Source organism: Hibiscus syriacus, unplaced genomic scaffold, assembly GCF_006381635.1.
Source record: "Hibiscus syriacus cultivar Baekdansim isolate YM2019G1 unplaced genomic scaffold, ASM638163v2 tig00117034_pilon, whole genome shotgun sequence".
NCBI lineage: Eukaryota > Viridiplantae > Streptophyta > Magnoliopsida > Malvales > Malvaceae > Hibiscus > Hibiscus syriacus.
Window position 1 is genome coordinate 2,366,729 of NW_024063533.1, and position 20,661 is coordinate 2,387,389.

General features: G+C 34.7%; 1 pseudogene; it reads right to left on the reverse strand.

The window, feature by feature from the left end:
* LOC120196887 overlaps positions 1-18,254 on the reverse strand; it is a 52,888-nt pseudogene extending 34,634 nt beyond the window's left edge.
* Between the last annotated feature and the right edge of the window lie 2,407 nt (positions 18,255-20,661).

A 20,661-nucleotide genomic window follows, 5' to 3' on the forward strand; every position in this document is an offset into this window, starting at 1 on the left:
GATCAAAGGCCCCATTTAGAATTGCTTTCGACCATCCAAAAGTACTTGTTGATAACAAAAGCAATGTTAAACAACCATATAAATAATCAATGATGTTCATCACGAAACACTGTCTTGTTGAAAATAACATGAAGCATAAATCAGTCTTTCAACGTCTAAAACTTTTGAATAATCTTCAGATGCATGCATAGGGAAGTAAAGGGTTTATTAAATAATACTTTTTTTTAGCCGTCATTAAATAATCCATAAATTAATATTATATCATGAATTATGGCCAAAATGCATAAACAATTTTGAAATATAGTGCTTGCATCAACACAAGCTAATGCGTTTGGCAACAGAAGTTATTTCTTACCAATAGATAGGCCCAGAAATTAAGCACAGAAACATATGCATGCGTTAAGCTTTTGTTTCTATTATCTTTTTTCAAGATATATTTCAATAATTAAGTATGAAGCTTTCATAAAATAGATATATGCAGAGTGATAGACTAACCCTGGTTCTGAGACATATACAAGACCACATTGGAAACTGAAATTTCTAGCCTGTTTCAAGTATCAACAAAATAAGATTTATCTATTAGCAACAAAAGTACCATCCTTAACATGCAAGGATAAAATCAATAAATACTTCTATTCAGAAAACAACGTATGGAAAATCAGACTAAAGGATAAGAGGCAGGGACACTGGTCTTCGAAGTGTTAAGCAGAAACTGCAACCTACCTGCTGATAAGACAGGGGATGTATTACTGCACCACTTACTTCTAAGAAGTGATCAGGAGTTATTGAGTGTAAATCCTGAACCTGACAAAGAAAGGGGATACAGATTAGCTTCTTCAACCACACTCAACATAAAGCAAGTTGACAAACTAAAATAATGGTCCTCTGCAAAGTCAGTCAATAGCTACTTCCAGAAAGAAATTCAGCTTTAGCCAGCACATTGCACTAAATATTTCAAGAGATCATCAGCATTAATATCACGCCAAAAAGAAGAAAAAAAATTGAGCAAATCCCACAATGATTAGGGTCAACATCCTTAAGAAAAGGGTGTCCTTGAAACGTGATCTATGCGTCTTGTGGGATGGAAATGCAGAGAATTAGAAGAAATTTTACCTGCATATGTCCAACAATTATTTTCAAGAAAATTGACAATCTGGATAGCAGACATGTACTAAAATTATATTATTCATAAGGCATAGCAATCATAAGAAAATATGCAAAGGCCTTACAGCAGCTAATACTAAATTCAGAACAATGGTCCAAAAATTTGTCTGAACCAAAATAAAACTATGTTCTACTTCCCACCAAAACCGCCAATCCAAGAACATGGAATCAAGGCTAGGCACATGAGCAATTAGAGTGCCAACCCCTTTTCCTCAAGAGGCAATAGACCATATGAGAACCGTGCTTTAATGAAAATGAGAGAAACTCAGACAACAGTTAATATGCTCCGACATCCAAGCTTATAGTGGAGTCACAAAATACTAGATGTTGTCAACAAGTTCAACGGCACAAGTTACATATGCTTCAAAGAAAATAAAAAGTTATTCAAATTCACTAAATGATATCAAATTCATTACTAAACCTTTTAATTCATCAGTGAGAAACGTCACTTTTTCCTACTATGAACATTCAATTTAAAAGATCATATTAACTTTAACAGGTGAGCTTACATTTTAATATTTATTGGAACTCCTACATCATGTTTATTGGGGCACAGTTAAATAGACCCATTATAAATATAATGGTGTGACTTTTTTTATAGGAATGGTAAGCCTCGTTAAAACCCCCTTCATGATTAAAGGATCACAAGATGCTCCTTAATTAGCGGAAGGGGGAAAGAGTGCCTAAATATTTCATTGATAACCACAAATTACAAAAACTTAAAAACAACCATACAATCTCTTGCCAATAATCAACCCAAAGCCTAACAGATAAACTAACCAACCAAACGAAAACATCATATCTATCCAATACCAGCCTTAACTAAACTATCAGCCTCAACATTTGTTGACCTAGCAACCCATCTAATACTACCATTCAAACCTCTAATCTTATCGACAATAGCTGTCACGATGTCTAAGTACACATAGGGACAGCGGTCGATACTCTTGACCCATTCCACTGCTAATTTACTGTCTGATTCAACAATTAACTTGTCCTTAAAACTTTGCTGAATCGACTCAAAGAAGGATAACCCTTTCTTAATAGCCTTAAGTTCTATTAAAATAGGAGGACCTGGACCAGCAGCCTCTTGAAAGGAACCCAACACCGAACCATCGTGAACCCTTAGGATGCCCCCAACACCACTCTTCCTCTAGTCTGCAGTCACTGCCGCATCAACATTCAACTTAATAAAGCCCTTTGGAGGGTGAGACCAAGACACAATTTTGATGATAGGAGAGCTTGAGAAAGAGCAACAATCCCTAAGTGAAGGGTCACAGATTAGAGAATCCTTAGAAATAGATACAACCTTGTAGTAAGCTAAAAACCAAGCAGCCAACTATCTTGCCATAAAGAATAGATCAATCTGATCTACCCTGCCCCCTCGAACACAACGGCATTCTACATTTCCAAATTGTCCATAGCGCCACCCCGGAATGAAGGACCAAATTTTAGAATTAGGAACCAATTCATGCCAAGCAACCATAAAACTTTGAGCATTGACTTGAAAAACTGAAGAAACTCCCCAAAAACTCATAAATTTGTTCCATAAGGACCACGCCACCAAGCAAGAAAAAAATAATTGTGATGAGGTTTCATCCGCCTTTTCACACAAAGGGCAAGCAACATCATCAATAGTTGCGACTCTCCTCTTTAACTCAATCTTTACTGGCAGTCTCTGCAATACCACTTGCGGCAAAAAGACTTCCACTCTAGGAGGCACTAAACCCCTCCAAACGTATTTCTTCCAAAAAGATCTGCTGAACCATCAGGACAACAAGACTTAACACACGAACTGACAGTATAGACTCCTTCCCCATTCCCACCCAACCAGCCGATCTGATAACTCCTGAGAAAGAGTGATATATGGATCAAAGCCATTAAATCAGCATACTGAGACAATTCCCAATCACTCAAATTCCTTCTCATATGAACATGCCAAGACCACACTGTTGATCGAAACTCCCCAAATTCAGTAAGCTTCCCATTCTTGTTTATAGACAACACAAACATTCTAGGAAAAAACCACTTTAAGAGGGGAATCATGTGCCCAACTATCAAACCAAAATCTGATGCTCCCACCATCCCCCACTCGGACATTAAACTTACTTCGAAACTTAGCTCCAAACTGATCTTGCTTGAAATGGTTCTGGACCACCGATTTCCAAATCCAAGAAGCATGTGTAGGAAGTTTCTCGTTAAACGACAACTTGGATCCAGATTGTATTTACAGCAGATAACCTTCTTCCACACTGACTCTTTATCATTAGCAAACCTCCAAGCCATCTCCCTAAAAGAGCTCTATTCTTATAACTAATGTCCAAAGCACCAAGGCCACCAACACTTTTCCAGAACACACTTTTGTCCAATTAACCCAATGGATTTTCTTGCCCTCAACTCCTCATCCCCATAAAATTCTGGCCATGATGGAATTTAGCTTGACAATCACCGATGAATGAATCTTGAACATGGACATGAAGTAAATAGGAAGGGAACCCAAAACTACCTTCAGTAAAATAAACCTCCCTGCCATTGATAAAGTCTTCGCCTTCCATCCGGCTAGCTTCAAATGAAACTTTTGAACTACCGGATCCCACAACAACATAGAATTTCTCTTAGCACCAAGAGGCAACCCCAAGTACTCCGCAGGAAAATGTCCTACTGAACAACCAATAGCATTAGCCCACTGACGAACCTCTTCCTCATTAATATTAATACCAAATAATTTGCTCTTAGACAGATTCAGCTTTAAACCAGACATAACCTCAATCACACGAAGAATCCTCTTAACATTAACAATCTGAGTCTTCGAAGCATTGCAAAAAATGATGAGATCATCTGCAAATTGCAGATGAGATAAATTGACTGAGGCTTCATCCTTACCAACCACCAGACCACTAAATAACCCCGAAGTTACTGCTTTACGGAGCAGCAGATGAAGCAATTCTCCAATGAGATTAAACAACAAAGGGGATAGGGAACATCCCTGTCTAAGGCCTCTAGCCATAGGAAATTCAGCAGTTGGAACCCCATTTACCAAAACTAATACCGAAGCAGTAGAAACACACATCCGAATCCAGCTACACCATTTTGAATCGAACTCCATCTTAGCCATCACTTTAAATAGAATATCCCAATCTACCGAGTCATAAGCCTTCTTGAATTCTACCTTAAATACACAACCCTTCAAACCTTTCTTCCTCCATAAATCAATTCCTTCATTAGCAATAAAAGAACAATCCAAAATTTGCCTCCCAGGAATAAAAGCAAATTGAGTGTCACTGATAATATCATTGATGCAACATCTCATCCTTCTCGAAAGACACTTAGAAAGGATCTTATACATCCCATCTACAAGGGAAATAGGTCTGAAATTATCTAAGCTTCCAACATTTGAGCCTTTCGGGATGAGAGTTAAGAAAGAATGGTTAATGCCATGCTCCCACCCCTTTCCTAAATAGAAATTGTGGAAAAACTTCAATATATCACCTTTCAAAATAGACCAGAACTTCTTAAAAAATCCCATGTTCAACCCATCTGGCCCAGGGGCTTTATCACTGTCCCAAGAATTAATGGTCTCCTAAATCTCATCTTCTGTAAACTCCTTTTCTAACAAAAGATTTTGCTACATAGAAATTCTCGAAAAGTCCAACTTAATATCCTCCACTTCCAATGTTGAACAACAGTTAAAAGCTTTAAATAAGTGTTCCCTGACACTGGACTTGATAGTACCTGGATCCTTGGTAATGACACCATCAACATCGAGAGCAAGCAGAGAATTCTGCCTCCACCTAATGGATGCGCAAGTGTGAAAATACTTAGAATTACGGTCTCCACCATTAACCCACTTCTCTCTCGAATTTTGAACCCAAATTTGCTCCTCGATTCTGAGGAGTCTCCAAAGCTCATTTCGCAAGAGCCTCAACTCTGTCGAATTGACAACAGCATTGGGATACATATTTTGTTGCAACCTCATTTCAATCTGATGAATTTTATCTTGTATCACTTAAATTTCCACTCAAGGAAACTGTTTTCTATCCCCAGACCAGCTCTTAATAGCAATCTTTGTATTCCTGAGAATGTTAAAAATTCCAGCACTTGACTTCTCTTCCTTGAACACCTTAATAGACTCAGCAACCATCTTCTCGAAACCATCCTCATTCATTAAATAACTGAACCTAAAGGGTCTCTTACCCCAATTTTCTTCCCCAATCTCCAAAATAATTGCATTATGATCGGAGATAGATTTAGACAATAGAAACTGGTTGATACCGGAGAATTCTGCTAAGAAATTAGAATTCACCAGAAACCTGTCTAATTTTACAAAAGTCGGCAACTCCCGATTACTACTCCATGTAAAATTCCCCCAACAAGTGGCAAATCAATAAGCCCGATTGCTGAATAAAGTGATTGAAAATTTCCAATGAATTCCTGTTCTGAGCTCTGCCTAGCTTCTCCTCTTCATTTAAGTAGGCATTGAAATCCCCACCCACACACAGGGATACTGAACCCGCTTAAAAACATTTACAGTTCATCGAAAAAACCAGCCTTCTCTTCCTCCACAGACGGACCATACACGTTATGAAGCCACACCTAAGATGGTTGGATTTGAACTTCTAAAGACAGCAATAAACCTCCTATGAATATGCTAATCTTCAACCTCAAACGTACTATCATCCCAACAACTTAAGATACCACCAGATGAGCCTATAGCTGGTGACTCAACGAACCCCTGCAGCCTATTCAAACCACTTCTCCTTAAAAAAGATCTTGGTAGCTTTTCAAGTTTTGTTTCTTGAAGAAAAAGAACCAATGGTTTTTTCTCAGTAATAATTTTTGCACAGCCCTATGTTTCTCGTTTTACCTAACCCCCTAACGTTCCAAGACAAGATACTTAGCTTAGTCATGATACTAAAAGTGAATATAACCCAAAATAGCTCAAGGACAGAGCTCAAGGTCAGGTAGCCCACTCAACCCTTTCTCCAATTCAACAATCTTATGTAGAAAAGCTTCCTTCCCCTCTTTGAAAGATATTCCCAATATCTTACTAATTTCCCATGTAGCAATTGCTTCCTCCAACAGCAAAGGAAAAGCTGAAGAGGATACTGTATCAACACTAGCATGATCTATTGCTTACCTAATGAGAGACCTTTTAAGTCTCCTATAAGGTCTGATCGCCCTAAACTTGTCCATATCCTTAATCGATCACCCAACAACCTCTGAAATTTCAGAAAGACAGCCTCTAGAAATTAAAGCTCTACCCAATTCACCCTGGAATGCCCCTCATGAATTCTCCTTGCAATCCTGCACATTATTACACTCCTGCACAACCTGACTCCAAATCTTTCTATCCTTCGACCTACAATAATTTTTTTGTGACTTTTGATTAATTTCCTTCCAACCGGAGCAGTCTTCATGGATAGAGAACTTGCAGAACATGTTTGTGAACCAGCTCTTGAACTTATAAACTTAAAACCAACCGCAGACCCCTCCATCTTCATTCCTTACTGAATCCTTAACTATATCTGGTGAAAAAGAAAGTCGGCCCATAGTTAATTGGCATTTTTCTTGATCCAGGCCACTCAACCGATGTTCTCCAAGCCCAAAATGAGGCCCAATCTCTGGTCAACTATGTCCTGCTATAGAGATCCCCCCCCCCGTACTTTTCCGTTTCTCTCACTTTCAAAAAGACCTTTTGACTTTTCATGTTGAGAAGAGACAACTCTCTCGGATTCTGTGATATTACCAAGTTGTGAACCTAGTACCCATTCCTACACCCTATTATGGGTTTCTGGCATTCCTGACAACCTACGTGACCTCCATGCTGCACCTGAACATCCTCTAGACTCCAAACAGAGGATCTCTCCACCCAAGGATCTTCTGGAACATCTTCTTCAACCATTTCTGAAAATTCAGGAAAGAAATCATCCCACCATCAACCTTAATTTTTATCAAAAATTTCCTTCCATTCATAGTAATGGTAGTGTGATCAGGGATATCGAAAGGACTAACAACCCTGAAAGCATCTGACTCTCTGAGCAGTTCATCTTTGATTTTCACTAACTTACCCCACTTGGATACACCCTAGTGAAGAACAAAAGGACCAACAATTTAAAGGAACTCCTACCATGGAGATCATGCAAAAAGCTCGGGGTATGCTTTCCTCATCCAAAACAGGCTCCAACCTTTCAAACCAAAAAGACAAAGCTTCCCATTTTCCTTCCATTGCTAAATTCTCTCCTCCACGATTGGAACACAACCAGACACGCATTCTTAGCAAAACCCCACCTTACAACCTTTACATTGATTCCGTCATTCCTTAAAGCTTTCTGCTCAACATGAAATTCAAAAATATCTTTGCAAATACAAGTAAGTGACGATCTCAACCAGACCCTATCCTCCACCGGGAAAAACATCCTTAGTGTTTTCGACTCCTTCGAATTAAAATGACTTCCTTCTTGCACACCTTCTGACTCTTTCAGCATCCCAACAACCGCATCCTTATATAACCTACCATCATGAAACTTATCCAGCATCTCCATCTTCCTCACCCTTCCATCTGAAGAAGGCACTCTTCCAAACTTTTCCCCACTAATACCACCACTCTTTACCCATCCACCCTCCCATCTATCTGCCTCTTTGACCCAGATAATTTCTGATATTTGGCTACAGCCACTGAAATCCTCCCATCAATCAAGACGTTGTTCAACTTTTCCACTGCATTACACAGATCCTCCTGCTTGAGAAATGGACGAACGCAAAAGTATTAACCTTATACTTCGGTCTGTTATTGATGAACGGAATGAACACCTTAATAACTTTACCAAAATGACTAAAACGAGCCCATAAATCACTACGACACACACTCCTGCTAAGATTATCAACGAAAGCTCCATGAACCTCTCTAAAATTAGCGACAGAAACTTGCTTTTGAAACTCACTCTCTCTCTCTCTCTCTAACTCTTTTCATTTTTTTGCAAAAGCTGACCAAGTAATTCCTCCATGAACCTATCTAAAATTAGCGACAAAAAACTTGCTTTTGAAAGCCTCACTCTCTCTCTCTCTAACTCTCTTCTACATGCAGGCTAATGGTAAAGATTATGTTGTCAAGGGCAGAATGCATACTCTAGGCACTAGAACCCATATATTTTGTTGGTCAATATGCATGATTTCTTTATGGATGTTATGTTTGCCGTTGAATGCTTAAATATACAAAAACAGAGGGTTTGAAATTATCTTGTACGTTAGTAAGGTACAACTAAAAAACAAAGATTAAACAAATTAAATAACTTCAATCAAGTGGGCATCTTTTGTGTCCTTTGTCTTACAAAAATGCCTGATCACACTACATTGGTCAAGGCACAAAAGTTAGACACAACTACACGAATTCCCTAACAACGCTGTATTGGTCACACTGACACAATTACCAAAGAACCTTTTATACTAGCCACCAGGATCAAGGTTACAATTAATTACAAACTATATAACACTAGAGTTATTTAAACTTCACGGAATCAAAAGATATGAAGCTAAACATGCATAAATGAGAAAGAGTATGTCTTACCACTAATTGCATACTCAACGGTGTGCTACCTCTTTCAATTTCCAACTCTATATTCTGCTCAATACCGTCATCAAGTAAAGTTTCCAACTTCAGAAATTGAGTAATTACCTGCAATAGGTTTTCAATAACATATAAAGGCAATAATTTAGCAATTTCATTAGAAACTGCAATAATTAAGCAAATTCAATAAAGAAATGAATAGTTGGCAGTGTCAGTTTTTTTTAAATAACAAAAAAATAGGCTTATCTTGTATGGTCATAGTCAAAATTCATGCTTGAACAAGTAACGAAAAGGGTTTGTAGGAACCCAGAAATCAAGTATCCACTGTAAAACCACTGAAAGCAACAAAGCACAATGCACATTGTAGAAACTGAGTATTTGCGACAGAGATCAATATGATTCTCTGTGATAATTCTCTTCTTGAAAAAAATAGAGTTCAAGTCTCCTAGACTAGATACATAAAGTTGCAAGTACAAGTAAAATAACTCTAGATAGAATTCTATTCCTAGGGGTTGTAATTGGGAGGCTGATAAGTTAGCTAAAGAAGGGGTTGGGTGACTGTCGGGTTTTATCTAGGTTGTTTTTTGCATCTTTAGAGGATAGTCTTTTCTGATGTATTGTAAGGGATTGTTGTAATCTGTTATATCAATAAAATGAGGTATCTTTTCCTCCTTCCGCTAGTTGCTTCTTTCCTTTTAGAAAATGTCAATTAAACAAAAAAAAGAGATAGAGTAGTAGAATATTTAAACTATTTAGTTATAGAGATAAGAGTTCTAGGATATCTAAACTACTTAGTTATTAGAGATAAGAGTTATAGGAAATCTAAACTACTTAGTTATTTACAGTAAATCTAACTATTTACCGTCTACAATCTACACACATACAAATTAAAATCATGTAGGAGATCTTCCAAAGTTCCTTGTAAATCATAGATATGAACAATAAATAAGTTTTCAACTGAGAGTCAGAGAGGGGCAAATCAATTAGGAAGATCCCAAAAATTCATTCATAAGTACTCACAAAGAAACATACTCAGATTCCCTTGAAAAATCAATCATATAGGAGTCAAAAAAAATAGAGAAAAAGTCATAAATAAAAAATAATAAATTCAAAACTTGTTTCTTAACCACTGAATGCATAATACCCCATTACCGAACAAGTACATCACCTGGCTCCAAGTGGTTATGAGCAGGGCCACCAGGCACTACGTAGGTTTAGATTCAGAAATAATAAAATAAACTAAAATTGGAAACAAACAAAAGGTAGTAAATCTAAAGAAAATTTTGAATAAGAAACTGAACTTTACTCACCACAGAGTCAACAACAAGCATTCAGTTTCACCCTGTGCAGATGCACGCCGTGCCATCTACGTTAGAAAGAATAAAATGAGAATCACTATTTTCTTAAAACAAGCACAAGGAAAGGTAGAAAAAAAATGTTGATGAAAAAGAACTAGGAACCTGCTCGGTTTCACTTTGGAGACCAAGACGACGTATCTCATCAAACCCCTTATGGAGAAAAGTAGCCTGTATAAAAAAAGTACCGCATATCAAATCTAATAAAAGCAAATTCCCAAACATTGATAGAAATACAAAAAGCATAAACCCATAAAAAAATCTGCATAATGCAAGAGTTAATAAGATCCCTTGGGGACTTTTATTGAGCCACAGTTAAAGGAAGATCAGCAGTTTATGCTGGGAATCGTGTATGCAATTTTCAGGGAAATTTCAGATTACAGATTATCAATATATTGCATCACTGAAATTGGATATCCACTCTACTTCTTCCGCACAATTTTCTCTAGCTCAGTTTAAGACACTTTCTAAACAAATCTTAAGGTTTGGAACTCCCTTTACCAAGTTTCATCGTTAATCATATTCATGTGGAAGAAACAAGAATAAGGTGGAAAATCATTCTAAGCCAAACGACTTTTCAATAAATCACCTGGTGACTCAATCCTCAAGACCGTAACAAAAGGGTTCTAAGAATATAAAATACTAATAAATAAAATTTCTTAATACTTATAAACTTGCACCTAATAATTATCATAATAATAAACCGAGTACTAATATCTTAAATTAAGTAGTTGACGCCTATCAAGCAGCATCTCCAATATCAATTGCAGCCCTTGCACGACTCCTTTGTCGTTCATACGTTTTACCCACAAAGGCATCAACAACACCTAGGCTTGTACCATTGTTTACACACGTAATTCAATAAAATAATCTGTTCTCCAGAACTTCTAATAACCAGAAAAACAAACAAAACTAAGTTTCAGTTTCATATTATTACTTGACGTAATGTTGAGACATGAACATCAACAAATTTTCCAATAAACTAACCCAATAAAGAAGATTAAATGTTCTAGAAAATAAGACAATTAAAAAAAGAGTGAAGTTCTACAAGGATAAAATCAACAACAGACCTGAAGCGTACCACGGGGTATAGAAACTGCTTCCCACTTACTCATGTACGATTTTCCTCCTTTCTGGAGAAATTTTAACGCCCTTACTACCTGAAAATCAAATTACTATTGTTTCAATATTTTACATCAATGCAGACACAAACCTAAGAATGAAGGTTTTGTTTGTACAGAAAGGAAGGGCAAAGCCAACTTTTCGGGTAAAACAGAACTTTTGAACAAAATCTTATTTAGTAGTACAACATGCTAATTTCAGATACATGTGTGTAAGGTAGCTGCTTATTACTCGGGGTTGGGTGTGAGCATTTGATATGGATATGTATCCAACATAGGCATGTTTAATTTTCCTAAGCTTTTCAGTGTGTTTAGAGGGTCATACCCCCTACCATGTCTAAAATGTATCTGGACAAGATGGAGCAACATAGTTTCGATGTACTATGGCTAACAGAATACATGTAAAAGGTCGAAAATAAAGCCGGAAAGCCAAAATAAACTATGTCAAATTCAGACCCAATAATACAAGTGCAAATACAGGTGCAGAAATGTAACATGATAACCTCTACAACAATCTGAGAAGGTCAATATGGTTTAAGGCTTTAGAAGTTCTCATCTAGACAATAATTAATTGCCCAGACTAATTTTGTGAATCCTATTCTTAAGAAAGCAAAAATTTTCTTTAAAAAGATTTATTAGAAGAAAAAACCAACGTAATGCAACAAGTAAAGTAAGAACAAATTACTAGATAAATTTCACATTTCAATCCATATGAATATCCATCTAGGAAACACTGAACAGACACACCCAATTCAGGTATGAGATGACACGGACATGGAGATTTCCAAAAAATTATGAGACAAGGAAGAACACAATAATTAAAAAAACTATTTAATAATATACGAAAAATGTAAAAATGAGTTTTCAATTTTACATTAACGTGCAGATAACTTTTCTAAATAATTCTTTTTTCAATTTAAAAACTTTAATCTCAAGAAATCCATAAAAACTAACTACTCATTATTATTCCATATTTGGAAGAAATATTCAAAAAAATGCCCCTCATCACGTGCCCGACTGGTCTTGACCATGTTTTGACCACATCTAGTTTTTTTTTTAAATTATTTTTCTTCACACATTCATTCAACACATTTAGTTGTGTCAAAAACGTGTTCAACACCTGGACATTCCCTTACGGAAGTGCTTCAAACAACTTATTGAGGAAAATCTTTAGTGAGTGCAATTCATAATAATACTTACAAGCATACAACCAAGAATAATAATAAATAATACAAATTTATTTTAAAGGACTAGGACTAGGACTAGGACCTTTTCTAGGAGCAACTTGTGGAAATGTTTCAAGAGCATAAGTTCAGGTTTTTAGTTACTCCCTTAAGTTACAAATTCTAAGAGAGTCATGGCAAGCTTGAGCTAGATGAACCATTAGACATTGGAGTTGAAATATCTCAAGTAAATTAATACAATCTTCAGCCCTCAAGAAAAAAATAGAATCTAGGATAATACCAAAAGCAAAACATAAAGGTCAAGCAGTTAACTCAGTACTCACCCGTTCTAGAGGTAGAAAAAAGGCAGATGCACTAGTTGTCCTGCCACCAGCATTCAAGGCCACAGCTCTGCCTTGCCAATCAATCACTGGGGATCCACTTGAACCACCTTTAGTCCCAGATGCTGCCTGAAAATGAGCGAAAGTGTAAAACAATACGGTCAAGAACAGATGCGCACGTATGCAAATGTAAAGATAATAGCAATACAAGAAGGCTGCCTCTTCAATAAAAACAATTGGCAACAAAACTATTAACAAATGATATCATTGAAAATCTTTTGCTAAAACAAATCATTGAACATCTTCTTGCCACACTGATCAAAAACAATATTAAAACTGAAAGTCAAAATGAATACGGATCCATCATAATGCTGTTCAGGATATAAGCATTTAATACTATCTAAATTCTAAAATTGTTTTCATTCTGAAATGGTTAAAATAATATCACATGATTGCATCATTTCATTCACTGTTTACTTTAAACTTGCTTCATAGAATGAAACAGTATAATCCTCCAATGACTTACATCATGAACTATCAGAGATGCATACAATTAAATAGTCTCTCTTTTTTCCAACATTGTACTTATCTTTTCATTTTATGAAGTCTGAAAATTATGTCCTTTTCGCTATCTTCTTTTTGGTACAGGACATCCCTTTTCCTTTTTTTAGAAACATAAACTCTTGCTTTATTACAATCCATTTTCTGTCCTTTTCTTTTGGCAACTAAAAAACCATTAGACATCATATTAAAAATAATTCGAATAAACATCAATATTAAAAAGAATTTAAATATTAATAGAAGAAATCTTTAAGTAAAACCTCTTTGTTAAATAATTTGCAAGTAAAACATGGGTATCTGATATGGAAATAAGTACATATATGACAAAACACACACTACATGAGAAATATTTCTTTACACTCTGAGACGAAACCTATTTTTGCATATAGTAATAGAACTTTAAAGAAATAAACTAAAAAAAGTAATCAAGAAAGTTAGTCAATCCCCCATCACCGAAGGAGAAAAGACTTCTCCAATGTATAGCATAAAGAGATTACATACTTGAATGTAGAAAGTGTTGAAGTCGTTATAGCCATCCCTACAAAAAAAAAAAAGCATGTCAGCTAGCGCGAAACATATAAACTGTAATGAATCAACGAAAAGCAAAAGGTTCTAGAAATCATAAGCTAGACAACATAGATCAAATTACTGACCAGAAGTTATGACTAAGGCCTAAGAGAATGAACAACTCTTCAAAGTTCCTCACAATATAATACCACAAAGGAAACAGGTGATGCCAAATTAATTTGAAGTTATGCCAACGATATAAATGAGCAACTACAAGATAAATCACCTACTATGGAAATTAGTGTGCGTTGCACATGTAACTCCAATGTGGCATGCCCCAAAAGTCTAAAGCATTAGCAAGACAATTGCAAATAAAATAGAGGGGAACTATACCTTAAATTAGAGGAAATTGTCAAATGAAGATATGATGAAATCAATCTAATTCAGATAAAGTTGGTAAATGATCGACTTTTTCCCAAAAAGTGTTTGTTAAACAACAATGATTCTACATCAATTCGAGGGGGTATAGGTGTTAGAAATCTTATTTTCATGAATAGAGCTCTTCTAGCAAATGGTTTGGAGGTATGCTAATGAAAGGGGGCCTGTTTGGAGGGAATTCATTTGTTCTAAATACAATATGGATCCATCTTGGTTAATGTTTGACAGCAAAGTCCACAAAGAGTATCTTGGATTTGGAGATCGGTGGTTATGAATCACTTTAAAGAAGACAGTATTGGCTCTAAGTTTAGAAGTTTGTACTATTTCCGAGTTGGGGATGGCAGATTGATTAGGTTCTGGCAGGATAATTGGGCTTTGGATCCTCTTCTAATTATTTTCCCTCGATGTTTTCCATTTCCACAAACATAATGGGCAAACTGGTTGAATTTGGAATTACAGCTCATCGGGTTGGAGTTGGGATGTGCAGTTTAGAAGAAATTTAAACGACTGGGAAGTAGAACAGTGGTTAATTTGATGAATGCTATTTCCTCTTTCTCTATCTACGGAGTTATGTGATGGGGTGATTTGGAAAGGTACTGGAGATGGGGTATACACTGTTAAATCTGGCACTAAGATTGTTCAGCCATTATTCGGATTCGGAAGAGGTATATTTCTGGAAGAAGATTATTTGGAGGGGCCAGATTCCACCTAGAGTGGAGTCCTTTATGTGGCAGGTGGTGTTAGGAAGCTGGTTGTTAGGACAGAACTTGTTAAAAGGGGAATACAAGGAATTGTAGACATTATGTGCTCTCTTTGTAAGAGGGAGGTGGAGTCTCGCACTGTTTTCACGTGTTCGGTGGTGTGGACGATTTGGAACAAATTTCTGAATTTCTGGAAGATTAAGTTTTTCATGTTAATGCGAAAAACTTCCTACTTGCTTGGGCTGATTTGAAGTCTACCTCTACAATTTGGTTTTATTCCTGGGGCAGTTATTTGGACTACTTGGAAAGTTAGGAATCTTATTGTGTTTGAAGGGGGAAAGTTGGATTGACTGAGATTTTTTCCTAGCAAGGTTTAGATTAGCTTCTTGGTTCCTTGCTAAGTACAAAGAGGTGTCTATTCCTAAGGATTTCTATTTCAGACCCTTCATTAGGGGATTTGTGCTCTCTTTATTCTAATCGGCTTGTAACTAAATTTCCTTGGTCCTCCTCCTCAAGGATTGTAAAGTTAAATGTTGATGCGGCTACTACAAGAGATTGGAAGAAAAGTGGGATAGGTGGTGTTCTAAAGGACCTCGGGTTTGACTTTAAGTTCTTTCAAGGAAAATGCTGGTCCGGGCCCTCCAACTTTTATGGAATTAAAAGCTATTCAGAAGGGTCTAATATTCTATGCGAATTTACGAGAGGGAAGGGACGTCTGATTATTGAAAGCGACAGCAAAGTTGCAGTAGGGATTAAGAAAGTGGATCTAGTTCTGATGTTTATGCTTTTTTGATTAAAGATATGTTCATAGGCTTAATGTTTTAGAAGGTGTTGTCAGAGGGTTAATAGGACACCAATTTAGAGGCTGAGCCTTAGCTAAAGAAGGAATTGGCTGATTCTATATTTATATTTGGATGTTTTATGGTGTTTCGAGTATTTGGTTGGTGGGGTGTATGATGGTTGTATTATGTAATTTTATGGTTCAATAAAATCCTAAGGCACTCTTTTCTCCTTCCGCTGATTAAGGAGTTCCTATAAGCTCCATTAATCAAGAAGGGGTTTTTAAAGAGGCCTGAAATTTTTATCAAAAATTTTTTTTACATCAATTTGGAAAGCAGAAGATTCAAAAGGAAAACGTTAATGAAACCACTACATACTTTGCATATGAGGAGCATCTCTATCCAAACGAGCAAGAGTACCAGCCAATATTGAAACCTACAAATTTTGATCAAATCAGTAAATTAAGTATCTGGTTTTAATGTGCTTTATTGGCATAAATAGTGAGACATCACTCATGATCATGAAAAATAATTGGCACTAGCCAAACCATGAATTTCTCAAAAAAGTAATACAACTCCTTTATTAAGTTGATTTTTTTTGGGACTATCCAACTTCAAATGGAATTAGAACATTAAATTAAAAATAAAACAAAACTAGAAACAAACAGAAGTAAAGCAAAGAACCAAAAGACTACTAATGCAATGTATTACTTCTCTCCACTATCATTACCAACAACCTGATTTCTAAACCCACACAAGCAGCCTCCGGGGCAAGCGGAATCCTCATAATCTAAAAACTGAATGGCATCAGGATCATAACGAAAGAAGCCAAAATCATGACCTAGTGAACAATAACATGATGTTAGTCATTACTACCATATATACAAGCAAAGCTCACCACATAGCAGGTGTTTTCACAAGAAAAGAAGAAAACTCTAGTAGAATCCATGGCATGATGTGCCAGATGATCTATACAATCAGAAGTTGCTAATTTCAAGCATTTAAGCCTAAGTTGTTTCGACTCTTCATTTTTGAAGAACATATTTGACGCATGTGTCAAACGTTGATACGGGATATGACTTCTAAGGAGCCTCTAAATACTTGTAAAAGCTTATAAAAAAATCCAACCATACCCGTGTCAAACACATACCTATATCCAAACTCACATCCAAGTCTGAATAACAAACTATAGGCTTGAAGATCAAGCCTTCTGTGGGCAAAACCAAATCATGCACATTGCCAATAGTAAATTTCAAAAATCATGTCCAAAATCCTTGCAACAATAATCTAAATACACTCAAAATAAGATTAATCCCAACCAAACTATATACTCACGGATCCCTATACACGGGTGCACTGAAATTTCTTCTCGATTTAAAAACATTGCTTCAGCAACAACAGGTCCTAAAAATAGACAAGATATAAAGTCATTCTTCTCACTTTACAAACACTTCCTCTCCAATTTTTGACAGACACACAACAAAAGAAAAAACGCCGCTTTTAGCTATTAATGTATATATATGGGGAGGGATCTATAGTGTAAAACTAAAGTAACTTCACACTTTTTTCTTAACAATTTTTTTTTGATAGGACTTTTTCTTAACAATCGATCATTGAATTTATCAATCAATTATATTTTCCATGCATGTAATTTTTTTTTTTTTAAAAAAATCATCTGATATTCTATTATATCGGTCCAGAATATTATCTTAATACTATACTATATATTTAATGGTTGAAAGCTTTAGTTTACATAAGATAAATAGTTAGGCATTTTTAATTTGCTCAAAATTTGAGATACATGATCTACTGAATGAAGTAGAAAATATAGATAGGATTGTTAGAGTAAGAATCAAACAAAAGTTAAAAGGTAGCGTGTCAAACTGAGCATATAGCAATAACAAAAAAATGCAAGGCAAATAGCAAAGTTGCAAGGAACATTCAACTTCTAATCGATCCATAGAATATTAAATATCAATTTTATGGTTCACAATAGTCCTTTTTTTACTTCTTCCAAATTACTATATTTTATTTTTTGAGAAGCAATAACAAAAGAAATAAAAACAATAATATAATATTTGAGGAAGTCAACCAGGTTTAAGACATGTCGATTCGTGAGAATAATTCCTCTTCGCTTGTCAACAACAAAACCAGTTGCAGAACTAGCAGCAGGCTCCGTATCAAACGCACGGCAGGCGGTGATACGGAGGACGACAGCCGGAACAACTTTGTGGAGAGCCTTGCGCCAATCTCGGAGGTGGCGACGTTCTCTTTGAACGAAGGATCGATCTCCATGCAAAGATCCTCTTTGATCGTCGATTCTAGTCCATCTCTATCTTCGATCCTAAACTCTCCAATGAATCTCCCATTAAGCTAAGTGCTCTCAAATTTCAGAGAAGAATAGAAGCTTTTCTTTCTCTTCCTATCTTCTTCTTCTCTTGGTTGAACTTGAAGAGTCTTCGTTAGTCCAAACTGTCGGAAGCTTATTGTCGTTACTTTGGCTTTTCTTCATCTTTTCTGGGTTGCTTCGCAGATGACTAAGACCTTTTATTATTATTTTTCTTTTAAGTGGCTGCTTCGGTCACGCATAATTGGGTGGTCAGAGAATGAGAGGTTTTTTTCTCAAGAAAGTCGATAATATAGGGTTAGTGAGATTGAAAATTTAATAAGATAATTAATAAATTTGGTAAAATGTTATTGAAAATATTGACAGTTTATAATGTTGTAGGTAAAAAATATGAAAAGTTTTAAAAATTTAGTAACGATAAATTTTGATTATCGGTATGTATCGAAATATATATATAAGTATTCATATTTATTTTATTGTGAAAAATATTGATTTAGTGTTATCTTTTGAGTGAGTTTTAAGATATTAATTTAATAATTATAAGCGTTTAGTGACTTATTTTATGTTACGGTATATATTATATTAAATTAAAAATAAACATAGAAATTACATATTATTATTATCTTTAGTTAAATTAAATTCTAAATAATATTTATAAAAATCTAAATAATCAAATAATTTTTTTGTGTAAATTAAATTATTAAATTAATGTTGTATGTGAAAAACATGAAGAACTGTTAAAAAAATTTGAAACATAAATTGCATAGTTTTGTATTCATACTTACTCTAAAAGTATTAATAGTGTTCGACAATAAGCTATGTCCAACTATTGTTCTAAAAAAAGTATTATATTGATGTATCGATATTTATATTTAAAACTAACGGTTAAAATAAAATAGGCGCTATTATTATGTTAAAATACCTAGTTTGTTTAAAGGTTACTATAATGTAAACAGTAAAATAAAATAGGAGTACCTATTACGTTAAAATACCTACGGTTTGTTTAAAGGTATAATAATTTAAACAGTAAAATAAAATAGACGCTAATTACGTTAAATAATCGCTACATATTATGTTAAACTACTTATCAGTTTGTTTAAAGGTTACTAATAATGTAAATGATAAAATAAAATAAGCGCTACCTATTGCATTAAAATGTCTATCGGTTTGTTTAAAGATTATTAATAATGTAAAGGGTAAAATAGAATAGGTGCTACCTATTACGTTAAATAAGTGCTACTTATTATGTTAAACTATTTATCGGTTTGTTTAAAAGGTATCAATAATGTAAACGATAAAATAAAATAGGTGCTACTTATTATGTTAAATAGACACTACCTATTACATCAAATAAGTGTTACCTATTACGTTAAACTAGCTACTGGTTTGTTTACATGTTAATAATAATGTAAACAGTAAAATATATACAACTTAACCGTCTGAAATATTTTTTTAAAATTCGAAAGTATGAATACTTACTCTAAAAGTATAGATACTCTAAAGGTTAATAATAATGTATTCATATTTACTCTAAAAGTATATATGTTGTTTCGACATTAATGCAAACGGTAAAATATATACAACTTAACCATTTGAAATATTTTTTTAAAATTCGAAAGTATGTATATTTACTCTAAAAATATGAAATCTCTAAAGTTTAATAATAATGTATACATGTTTACTCTAAAAGTATTGATATTTGATAAAGTATCGATCATCAGATCATAGTATTATCGATAATTATTTTAAAAATAATTGTCTTCCAAAGATACGTAATATATTAAATCTTATCGATATCATTAAACACAACTTTAATATTCCATATTGTAACCTACTTCTTTATTCAAAATAACATTATTGGGTGCAACATAATATGTTAATATTTATTTATAACAAAATAACAAATTAACATATTTTGTTGTCGTGGGATTTCGAAGGCACCATCAGCTTAAATTTTGGTAACATTTTAGGCGCTACCTAATATGTTGATAATATTAATGACAAAAAAATCATTTAATCTATTTTGTTATCGTCGGATTTCTAATGCTTCATCATCTTAAACTTTGATAATATTTTAGACGCTACATAATATGTTTATAATATTGATAACAAATTAAGTAATTAACATATTTTGTTATCGTCGGATTTCTAAGGCCCTATCAGCTTTAAAAAGATGTTACCTATTACATTAAATAAGCGCTATTTGTTATGTTATTTTGGTTAATAATGTTTCTAGTAATTAATCTATTTTGTTATAGTCATATTTCTAAGACTCTATCAGCTTAAACTTTGGTAACATTTTAAGCGTTACATAATATGTTGATATTATTGATAACAAATCAAGTGATTAACCTATTTTTTATCGTCGGATTTCTAAGGCCCCATCAGCTTTAAAAATACGCTATCTATTACGTTATATAAGTGTTATCTGTTATGTTATTATGGTTGATAATATTTCCAGTAATTAACTGGTTATGTTAAAGTTAATATTTGTTTGGAGCATTTTACATACGACGATAATATTCTCTGTTATTACCTGTAACATCTCAACCCGTATCCGACCCGGATCCGAGTTTGAGGTATCACATTGACTTTTCAAAGCGTTTTTCTTTACAAATTG